General features: G+C 49.1%; 1 pseudogene; it reads left to right on the plus strand.

The window, feature by feature from the left end:
• The window catches only part of LOC144160618 (uncharacterized), a 45,794-nt pseudogene extending 33,929 nt beyond the window's left edge, over positions 1-11,865 (plus strand).
• The last annotated feature ends 279 nt before the right edge of the window (positions 11,866-12,144 follow it).

Raw genomic sequence — 12,144 nt, forward strand, 5'->3', positions numbered from 1 at the left:
GTCGTTATTTCGTGGTCTCAACACAACATAATAAACATGAGCTTTACAAGTGTTAAAAAGACAGCATTAGTACACCTTTTCTGTGCATAAAATATCATCATCATCATCACCAGCCAATCTACGCCGACTGCAAGGCAAAGGTCTTCCCATTTATAGCATAATTACCCTGCTCCTGTGCAAACTGCAACAAATTCATCCCCACAGACTTCTTGATCACATTTGCTCATCTATCTTTCTGCCGCCCCCTGCCACGCTTGCCTGGTCTAGGGATCCACTCTGTTACCCTTATGACCAACGGTTATGTTTTCTTCCCATTACATTTCCTGCCCGCGTCCTTTTCCTTTTTTTAAATTCTGCTAATATGTCCTTAACACGCATTTGTTCCCTGATCCACTAAGCTCTATTTTTGTACCTAATACGCAGCTATCATCCTCCGTTCCATTGCTCGCTGTGCCGTCCTCAATTCAAGTTGTAGCCTTTTAGTGAGCCTTGAAGTTTCTGCCCTGTAGGTTATTACCGGTAAAATGCAGCTCCCTTACACTTTTTCTGCATGGACAATAGTACGCGGCCAATCATTATCTGCGAATGCCTGCCGAATGCACTCCGCCCATTCATATCCTCCGAAATATCTCTGTTTATGGTTCGGATCCGGGGTCGCACCTTGGCTAAGTAGGTATATTCGCTTACCAGTTCCATTGACTCGCCACCTATCACAAACCGCTGTGCTGTCCGAGGTTAACGATTACTTTAGTTTCCCCATATTCTTTTCAAGCCCAGGGTTCTACTCTGTTTGTCTAGTGCGGTAACTATGATTTGCGATTTGTCCCTCGACTTGTATAACAAGGCAACGTCACCAGAAAAACCTGAGGTTACTAAGACGTTCTCCATTATTCCTTACTCCCACCTGTTCTCAATCGGATGTTCTAAATACTTCTTCTAAACATGTGGTGAATAACATCGGCGAGATTGTGTCTGACGCCTTTTCTTATAGGTAATTTTTTGCTCTCCTAATGGAGGGTGATGGTAGCTGTTGACCACTGTAAATATCTTCTAGTATCCTTACACAAAGCTCATCTACACCCTTGTTTCATAATGCCTGATTTGACCGCTGAGGTTTCAACCGGGTCAAATCCTTTCTCATAATCTTTGAGTGCTGTATTAATGGGTTCCGTACACTCCGAGCAAATCTCCATCACCTGATTGATCGTGTAAATATGGTTCATTGTTGAATAGCCATTCCGGTACCCCTCTTGTTCTTTAGGTTGACAGAAACCTGAGGTGGCAGAAATTCTGTTAGCGATTACCTTGGTAAGTACAAGAGTAAGCTGACCGGCGTCCAATTTTTCAGGTCCAAGTTTTTGGTACACTCGTTGTCATTAGGCATTGCATATATAGGTTTGCAGTTTTACTAGTACAATTTTCCCGCCATCCTTCAAGAAGTCTGCAGTTATCTAATTTCCAACTAGGGATTTGCCCTCACCTCTTCTGACCTAGTTTCTCTTTCTTCTTTATCGTGGATGCCCAAGCTACTGTGAAGATCTCTACAGAACTCCCGGGTTTATATTACTATACCATCCCTTTTTCTTACGACATTGCCTCGCTAGTTTTTATGTGTACATCTGATTTCTGCCAACGCCTAGACACCTCTTCACTGCTTTCACGTTGGCTCCCTTCTTTACAGCGTATTCGATCCTCTCCTTATTTTACTTCCGCATGTCACCTGTCTTACGCATAATTATTTCGAAAGCTCCGCTAGTTCTATTCGGTCAGCTGGGGTAGATATGCACATGGTTTGCCATTTCCTAAATAAATATTTTGACTGCTGGGAAACTTTACCAATATCCTGTATAGCCATCGTGCCCCTGACTTTTAGTGCACACTCCATGATAATGCAAATGAGATTGTCGCTGGCTTCCTTTATTATAAAATATGCTTTTTCAGCAAGAGCTCAATATCGGTTCTGCAGCGAGACCCTGAATTCTCCAACTTCGCGTCTTACTGTAAGCTCACTGATCGGCTTCTTTCGTACGAGCTTGTTATGATGCCTCCGCAAATCTAGCCTAATTAAAGATATCCCCATGCAGGGGTCACTACAGCTTACCCTTTTGCACTTATACATCCCGCACGACGCTACGGTTATCGAATGATATGAATTGTATTTTATTTTTATGCACCCCGCTAAGAGTCCTGAGCGTCCACTTCAGGATCTCTTGTTTGCAGAAGAAGGTATTTATGATAAATGGTTATTCCATTCTGCAAACTCGACTAGTAGGTCGCCCCTGCTATTTCTAAACCCCAGATCATAGTTCCCAACTGCCTTGTCACCAGCCTGATTCTTGCCTTTTTAGCATTTAGGCCTCCCATAACAACGGTATACTGTGGTTTTACTTTAGCCATACGGATTCAACATCTTCACAGAAGCGTTAAACTAGGTGGTCGTCGTGGCTGGATGTCGGCGCGTAGGCATATACCACCTATAGTTTGTAACTCCTATTAAGCCCAATTAGAAGGCTGGATGCCTTTCTTTAATGCTTTAGTATTCCTCAATGTTGCCAGCTATGGTAATATTGACTAAAAATCCCACTCGCGCTTCTATTCTGTCCAATAAACCACAGTAACATAGGGCGGGGCCATTTTCGTCACCGTAAAGGCACCAGCTGTCCTCCTAACCTCGGTAAGCCGTATGACATCCAACTTATTGTGATTTGATTCCTAGAACAGCGCCTCTAGACGCGCTTCACTAGATAAGATTCTCGTGTTCAATGTTGCCAGGTTAAGATTCCAGTGGCGGCCTGCCCGGGTCCAGGTTTTCTCAGCACCCGTTGCTGCATCACAGGTCTGACCACTGGTGTAGTGAGTTGCTCTGCAGCCACTGGAGACTGAGGGTCGTGGGTTAACTGTCGAATTCATTGGAGGTTGTGGCCTTTATATTACCAGGGTGGGCATCCTGATCTGATGACGGAGTGCGTTACCAGCAATGGTCGCCGGGGTCAGAGCGCACCTCAAACCTCATCCTGCAATTCCGTCAACACGCGAGTTTTTTTTTAATCCGATGGGAATTGTCTGACACCACGATTCGAACCACGAATTCGAACGCGATTCGAACGCGATTCAAACCACCTCTACGCCAACGATGGACTAGATATATACTTGGGATAAAACTTAGTGACCAAAGAGAAAAAAAATCAATGGGGTAGGTGCAACGGAAGCTGAGCTAACTCTTTCTTGTTACTGGGCACAACTAGTTCCTAATAAACTGGTTTGGATATCACATATGCAGATACGAATTTTCTACAGTTGACTTCTTCGGATTAGCTTTGGGGTTGACTGTGCTGAACCAGAAGCGCGGAACATGCACGCATACTTTTCCCTTCTCTCTACGCTTTATTTGTTCGTAAACACACGCCAAAGCTTTTTTTCGAAACCCCATACCAAACATAGACTATAGCGTCTCCCTCTGTATGATTCAGAAGTCAAGTGAATTTTGTTGAGGCTGCAGTTTAGAGAGAATGCGCAAATTTGTAGACGTTTATGATGTTGAAACTGAACAGCAGCACCTACATGTTTAGTGTGCTCATATACCTTTCTTATCAGTACACTGGATGAGTAGCACACGCACACGACTATGCACACGATCGCTTATGCCAGCGAGCTGGCTTCCAAACGAATAGCGGCAGCGACGGACCCCCGTTTGTATCAGCATCACTTGGACGTACACTCTACAAAACACTTGCTTCATTTGCTTGAACAGCTTGTTTTTCTTTTCCCTCTTGAAAAGCCTGCGCAGCGAATGAAGAGGCGAGCTGCGAAGGTTGTTAACGAGGATATTAGTTGTTTTTTTCGGACGACAATTTATGCTAAACCAGTGTCGACCAGCTCACCAAATTATATTCGAAATTCTAAACCTAATACTCTATGTTTCATAAACTCCGAGTACTAGTTTAAGAGCATTCTCAATGCAAGGCTAAGAAATGACGACTATATATTTTCAAGGTGCTTAGGTTACTGCCAGGAAATTATTTTTGTTGAACTACTTCCAACGCGCAGCGAAATGGCGCGTTTCGGCTCTCTAGCCTAGAATGCTATGCCAAAGAAATTTGTTTCCCGACTACAGTTTTTATCCTCGCAACGGAAGAAATCCTGCCTCAGTCTGGGTAATATTGGTGGCGAGATGGTCTAGTGGCCCCCCTGTCAGCTGACGTCGGCTGAGGAGCTCCCACTGCCATCGTCTGCTACACTCCGCGTGTGAGATGGAGTATTTGCTATGCGAGAATTCGCCCGCTTGATGCTTTACTGCAATAAATAGCGCATCAACCGTAATTCAGAGATTTGCCTGGCTCTGTCACCCCTGAATAATTTCGAGCTGTAGCCTGCACGTGTTTACAACACACGAGGATAGCGACGACGTTCTTCAGAGCATCTGCCATATGAGCGTGCGGAACTCGTGCTCACAGGCTCATTCGCGAGGTTCAGTGCTCAGAGCCCCTCGTAAATAGTCAGATTCCATTAAATTTTCTTGCATGTTTTTAAATGTTTTTGTGAAGACTTTATCTTCAAATGCTACGCACCAGGCAGTGAACTTGTACATGGGCATCGCCAGCATTAAACAAGACGCCTGGCGTCAATTTCTTTCGTTGTTGTTTATTTGTATAATCTGAATGTTTTTTTTTCCTGTGCCCAATGCTGTATTATTTCTGCGCTGCCGCAAACGTCTTATTAGAAAATTTGGTGGCTGAAGAAAGCCATGCTACCTCCCGTCCATCAGGAGTCCCAGATCTGCAAGTTGTAGCTGTCTTGAGGTCCTCGATGAATGTCATTCACACGTTCCTCACTAACATTACCATTCCATCCGCTTTCAGTGCCCTAAAATACCGGAGGCGCTGGAGTCAGTGCTCGCAAGCGTCGAGTGAGCAAGTGCAATGGCCAACGTGCGCCCTTTGGTGAGTGCGGATGTCAAGGACGCTTTCATTTTTTAGTGGAACGCCAGAGGTGTGCTGCCACGCATCGGTGATCTTCGCCAATTTGTGTTCATGATGTCGATTCCCACCCATGTCATTTGCGAGCCTATCCTTCGCCAACCCATTAAACTATCTGGCTATGAAGTTTCAATCACCACATATGGGGAGCCAAGCAAGTTCGTCGTTTTCATCAAACGTGAGCTCTATACACCACCCCGCGAAAGCTTGAGAGGTAATGTGTACGCCTACATGAGCATCAGGAAAGGCGACCTCACAATCACACTTGTGGGTGAATATGTGCACCCGGCATCTAGCTCTGATCGCAAGAGACTGCATGGCATTTTAAGTGAAATGGCTGGTCTGTGTATTATTACGGGTGATTTTAATGCACACCATTGCTGCGTTGAAGCTCAAGCGCTAACAGCAAAGGCCGGAACCTGGATTCGTTTGCGTCAGACCATGGCGTATGCTTATTCAACGATGGAACTCGGAATTTCCTACGGGGCTCAAACTACGGCAGTTGCTTGGACCTAACGTTTGTTTTGCGATGCCTGTCCAGACATACATGATGGTTTGCAGACGTACTAACTGGCTGAAGTCACCACATTCCTACCTATATAAATAATATTGAACTACAAAGTCGCATCAACTTTAATGTCATTTGGGTGACAGATTGGTCCCAATTTAATTCGCAAATGGACGATTTCTTTGCAAGCAATGAGTCTGGAAATGTAGAGTCTGCTTTGGACGCATTCTGGTTGCTTGCAAACGTTCTGTACCCTTGTCTCTAAAAATCACTGAGTAGTCCGTTGACCTGGAACTTCTCAGAGCTATCCGTAGGTACAGACGTATGAAGGTACAGACGCACGAAGTCCCTTGAAGAGTTGAGAGATGCCAGAAGGACACAAATGAAGTTTCAACGACCCTTTATCGAAGGGCAAACACACGTTGGAAGTCCGTTTGTGAATCACTCGACTCTCAAAAGGCCTTGTCTGGAATATAAAGGACTATGCGCGGGTCAATGACCCCCTGCAACAACGCTCTCAATTCAAATCTTTGGTTCTTTACCACAAGCGCTGAGAGCTTGAAGTAGGAGAGGACTTCTATGATCGGATCATTAGGGATACAGGCCCTTCCGGCTCACCACATGCCACTGAAATTCCCGCATCGTGGGATCATGGGATGGACGTCCCGGTTTAGATAGAGGTGCTTGAAGCGGTATTGACTGTGTGCAAGCGGTCGCCATTATCTCGACACTTTGGAATCACCGATACCGCTCTCTGCCAACTTGGAAATGAAGCTCGCCAGGCCCTTTTGAAATATTTCGATGAGCTGTGGCCGATGGCATATATTCTGAAAAATGGAGGTCTAGCCGCCGTGTTCCTATCCTGAAACCGGAAAAATCTTTGCTGGACCCAGTGGCATACGGACCCATAGCACTTGCCAGCTACGTTGGAAAGCTGATGGAACAAGTCATCCTGGTTCGTCTGGAGTTGTTCCCGAGTACTACAACGTCTACCCTGCAGTCAAGGCTGCTATCGGTCGTCACCGTTCGTCAATCAATTGCGTCATCGCCCTGGTAACTTTTTTGCAGCAGCAGAGACGCGCCAAGCGCATAAGCGCTGCGCTGTTCCTAGACGTTAAAGAAGCATATGACAATGAAGCGCGATGGCATTCTTAAAGCACTAGAGGACGTGGGGCTTGGTGGCCGTGTCTACCAGTGGATGGGGAGTTACCTTTCGGGGAGGTTGTTCTGTGTAATGACTCAAAATGGCCCTACGTCAGTACACTATACCTAGCCAGGTATACCATAAGGAGGCATCTTGGGCCCCAAGTTGTTTAACCTAACACTTATCGGCCTGGGAACTTCGCTTCAAAGAACGGTTCATCTGTCGATCTACGCGGGTGACATTGGCATATGGGCAGATGGAGTGAACGACAGCATGTGCACGCGCTCCTGTAAAAGGCTGCAGTCTTGACCACTTCCTATCTGCACACGAAGGGGTTGGAAGTGTCTACCAGCAAACCCACACTGCTTGCGTTTTCACGGAAGGCCACGTATGCACACCCCTTGTCAATTATTGGCGAAAATGTCTCCTATGTAAAATGTGACACATTTCTTAGCATGACTGACGATATCGACCTTTCTTAGAGCCCCCACGTACGCTGTATGATGAAGCGGCTGTCAGCAGTAACCAATATTCTTCAGCTCATTCGCGGCAAGACTTGGAGAACGCCCAATAAATCAATGTTACAGCTATATAATGCACTATTCTAGGGCGGCAACAATTCTAGCACTATTCTAGGGCGGCAACAGCGGCAACAATTGCGGTGGCCGGTGACCACCCTTTGTCCACCTACCTAAAATATGATACCATCAGGGCGCGTTTGAGACAGGTAAACAGTCTTGCTATTGATCACCTTGCGAATATGCCATCGGAACGCCCCCGTCTATAATTGGCCAATGTTGTAGCAGCCATAATTCCTCGCCTCACATCCAACTATACGCCGGCAACGAGGCCGCTGCTCCCACTTTGATGTACGCTGCAGCCACGAGTTTGCCTTAACTAAGCCATGGTTAACGAAGAAGCGAGATTGTCCGACGCTAGCAATACATCAGGTAACTCACATCTATCTACGCGAGCGAAACCATGACCGCAACCAGATTTACACCGATGGCTGCGTAACAACGTTTGGTACTGCCAGCGCCGTGGTCATACCACGATTGTCGATGATCACGCAATTCAGGATAGCTTAACCAACCACTTCAACGGATAACGAAATTACCGCCATCCGCTGCGCCCATCACACCACTGAGCATGCCTTAGGCCGAAGATGGGTGATCTTCTGTGACTCCAAGCCTGCGCTCCAATCGCGCCAGTCAACTTTATGCGGTCGACAAAATGAACAGCTGCTGGCCGAGATAAGGCTACTGTATGACCGTGCTGCTCAAGCGGGTCACATCATTGCCTTCCAGTCGCTTCCCAGTCACTGTGGCTTTTTAAGCAAAGCTTTTTACCTCTACCCCCCAAGGGTTGTTTTCGGCCATTGGTGTCACCAGAAAACACCAGCGAACAAATCAAAGAATTTACTGGCACCACCGGGAATCGAACCTGGACCTTATAGACTAACTAAGCGAGAGCCCGTTGTCTTTCGCTTTAGCTAGGGGCCCACGCAAAGAGGGGGAACACAGGTGGTGTACTCACCCAGCACGTCTACGGGTTTTCCCCCTGTGTTCCCGCTGAATGCCACATGAAAGCGTCAGGCGACCACTCACGCCCAAATAGCGTCGCTGTGCGCACCTCGCTCATGGGCTAGGAGTTACAAAAATAAGGAATCTCACACGAACGCATGGCATCTCACTTCTAGTACGCCAGTGTGCTAAAGCCTGTGGCCTCCATTGTTGAAATCAAGGAATACCTTCAAATACTCCTTCATGGCGACCGATCATTCCCATCCGCAGCATCAAAATCCTGGGCCTACATCTCCAGGCTAACACCAAGAGTGACGTCTCCTTTCAGCGCCTCAAAAAATCGCGCCAATTCACCCATCAATTTGGTTGGAAAGCAAAGCTGTAAACGGCACCCACAACGATTACCCATCCGACGTCACTTAAATTGACTCACATCGCTATACAAAGGGGGCGCTGCGAGCGCGCGACGTGAGCAAACGTGTGGTGTCACAGCTCCGCCGATTTTCAGCTGGGGCCGCAGCCCAAATCATTCTACCCAGGCAAAACGTGCATCGAATGACCCGGAACATCAAGCGGAACAACTGGATACCAAAGTCGTCCAGGTGGGCCCATTGTCTACGAATTTACAGCCGTTTTTCGACCGACCACGTGGGAGCCGCCGCGGCGATGCCGACACCCGGCCGGGCAAAATCGGCCTTCCTAGGACAAAAAGGCAACTTCCGCGCTCCAATGACGTGGTTACGACCCTGATACGATGGCGTGGACCTCGGTCCCCACCACCGGTGACCACAATTCGATGGGTTTTCCGAAAATTCGGAGTCAAGCTTTACTGCAAGCGGCTGAACGCCGCTCCCAAGGCAAAGGCAAGATGACGGCGTCCGACGTCACCCCGGCCATCGGCTCGTCGGTCGGAAAAGTGAACGCTCCCGCGACGCGCGCCACGGGAAGCAAGAGAGAGCTGTCCACGAAGTGGAAGCCGCGCCCAATGCCCAAACCCGCTCCCGAAGACTACTGTATAGTCATCAAGCCCAGGCAGCGTGTTTCTCTTCAAGAGGCGTTCACGGAAACCGGCTACGGCACCACCATCTTGGCGTACCTCGGGCCGGAACGAGCCCGCGCCATCTTCGTTCTGCCATCACGAGACCAAAACATCATAATCGTGCATACCCCGGACATCGAGGCGGCCGACGGCTCATCGGGGACTTTGCTGTAAATACCGAGGAGGGATCGGTCCCGCTCCATGGTTACCTTAGGCAAGACGGCGGCAACACGTGCTGCGGAGTGATCGTGGTCCGTAACCCGGATACTACAGAAACTCTTCAACATGGAGTGTGCTGGCGTGCCGGCATCATCGTGAAAATCCGAAAATTCGGAACATCAAACAAGGTACGCATCACCTGCGCTGGTAAGGAGAAGCCCCGTTACGTGCAGTATGACAACATGGTCGTCTCTGTGCAAACCTATTACAAAACTATCCCGGCCTGCATTCAGTGTGGGGTCGTCGGGCATCGAGCGGATGCATGTCCAAACCTGCAGCCTTACACGTGTGGACTGTGCGGACTTTAAGCTCCGGTAGTGGAGGGGGTGCGGGCCCCTCACAACCGTGTTCCCCGGTGTTCTGTGTGCGGTGGCGCCCATGTCACCAACTCTCGCGACTGTGTGGCAAAATTCCGCAAACGAAAGATAGTCGCCCAAACGAGCGGGAAAAAGAAAATAACGCCCAAGAAAAAAAGCCGCCATCTTGGGCCACCCCACGACCAACCTCAAACATCGAAAAACCACCTACTGGGGGTGATGGAAAGCCACTGTCAACGGCGTCGCCACCACACGGCAGACTGGAGAAACGAATGGCAGAGACGCGTGGCGAGACCAGGCACTGGGTCAACGCCGTCAAAAACGGACGCCAGGTGAGCGCTTCGGGTGGGGCTGCTTCCTCCTCCTCCCAACTCAATCCCCTCCCAAGGGCGCAGAGCTCCGAGCAAGATCAAATAGCACCACTCAGGGCCCAAAACGAGATGCCGCTAAAGAAAATTAACGAATTGTAATCCAAAATAAACCAGTCCCCTTCTCCCACCTCCCCTACCACGGCTGAGGCAATGGAAAGTGAGCTCCGGGCCAAAGCAGCAACAAGCGCGGAGGGTGCATTCGAGACCTGTTTTGACGCCCAATTCCGAGACATAGACGCTCGATTCGCCGCCATGGCAAACCAAATCTCACTGATGGTCAACACCATCTCCAAATTGCAAGAGACAATCGCCGCGATGATTGCCCAACAAATTACGCATTCCTTGCGCTCCTCGCGCAGGACCGGCGGTTCCTATAAGGACTTATCCGGCCGCCCGTCAAAGGTTCTAGACGCCTCACAGAGGCAGATGATGACGACACCTGCTTGCTCTCCGGTATAGAGGACACCCCATCACCGCGAGTGCCGTCTCCGGAGCAGCGTCGCTACAATCCTGCCTCAACCTAACTGACCATGGCGAGCACCCCTAAGATCAGGCACTCCCGAAGAACCAATTCGACCACCCCTGTTCAAATTGTCCAGTGGAACTGTCGAGGCTTACACTCCTGTGCAATCTACGACTTTTCCTTTCAACTCTCGACTCACTTCCGGCGGTGGTTGCCCTCCAGGAGCCAGGGAGCGGCGCCACCCTTACAAACTGCATCACCTTTCAACAGGACCCCTATTCCTGCGTATGTGTGCGTAAAAATTATACAGCTAATTTAGTCGACTTGGAACTTCAAACTGAATATTAGTATGTGATGGTGACACTTCTTCCGTTCAAGAAACAATATGTACCACTCCCCATACTCGACGTGTACTGTCCCCCCCGACTAAAAAATGTAACGTTCGCAGCACTTTTTAGCCGCGCTTTAAAGACTGCGGGGCGGAAGCCCCTGGTGATTGTGGGCGATTTCAACGGCCACAGCACTCTCTGGGGGTACGTGCGTGAGGAGAACCGGGGACGCAAGCTAGCGGAACTTGCGTCCACGCTGGGCCTGACTCTCCACACCAACCCTGCATATCCAACGCGGGTGGGTAACTCCGTGACCCGTGATATGTTTCGGGATCTTACCTTTACCAAAAATATTACGCATGCTGAAGGGGCCAACACAGAGGAAACCCTCGGTAGTTACCACTGCCTTATCAATACCACCGTAAGGACTAAACCATTGGCACGGCCCAACGCACAAGCGCGGCTCACCGACTTCAATTGGTTCCGGCAAAGTTACATCAATTCGGCCTCTATTCACGAACAAGGATACCAGGCATGGGCACAAGGATTGGTTGCACACCTTCGTTTGGTGGAAACTAAAATTCAGCTCTCTCAACATAACAGAAAGCTTAAAATTCGTATCGCAGAGCTCAACTAGCGAGCGGCAGAGTACGCGGTGCAACTCGCCGACTCGAACTGGGTGGACCGCTGCAACACGGCGGGCAGACAAATGCCTAGCCGGAGCACGTGGCGCCTCTTCCGCGCCCTAATTGACCCGAGTCAAACCCGCGCCGAGACACAAAAACATCTCCTACGAGCTATTCATAGCTTCGATGGAGATACCTCAACATTAGCGTGCAAGCTACGCGATCAGTATCTTTGCACTCAGCAGGTCCCCCTAAAACCCGCGTACTCGTACGCAGGTTCCGAGAACGCGGAGCTGGATCAGCTGTTCCAGCTGCATGACCTGAAGGCGGCCCCAGCTAAAACAAAATGATGAACTGTACCTGGCCGGGACAAGATAACTTTGAAACTACTTGCCAATCTTCCCGACCCCGCCTATAAGACCCTCCTCGCTTTCGTCAACTCGATCTGGCTTGGTGAGGCACCTCTCCCAATCGAATGGAAGACCGCCCTGGTAACTTTCATTCCGAAAGCCGGCAAAGCCACAAACACAGACAACCTCCACCCCATCTCCCTCAGGTATTGTGCGGGAAAGCTGATGGAGACTATGCTGCGGGACAGGCTGTCTCTGTTTCTGGAAAACCGAAATGCA

The sequence above is a fragment of the Haemaphysalis longicornis genome, unplaced genomic scaffold (assembly GCF_048455015.1).
Source record: "Haemaphysalis longicornis isolate Haplotype H1 unplaced genomic scaffold, Haemaphysalis longicornis Haplotype H1 scaffold_11, whole genome shotgun sequence".
Lineage (NCBI taxonomy): Eukaryota > Metazoa > Arthropoda > Arachnida > Ixodida > Ixodidae > Haemaphysalis > Haemaphysalis longicornis.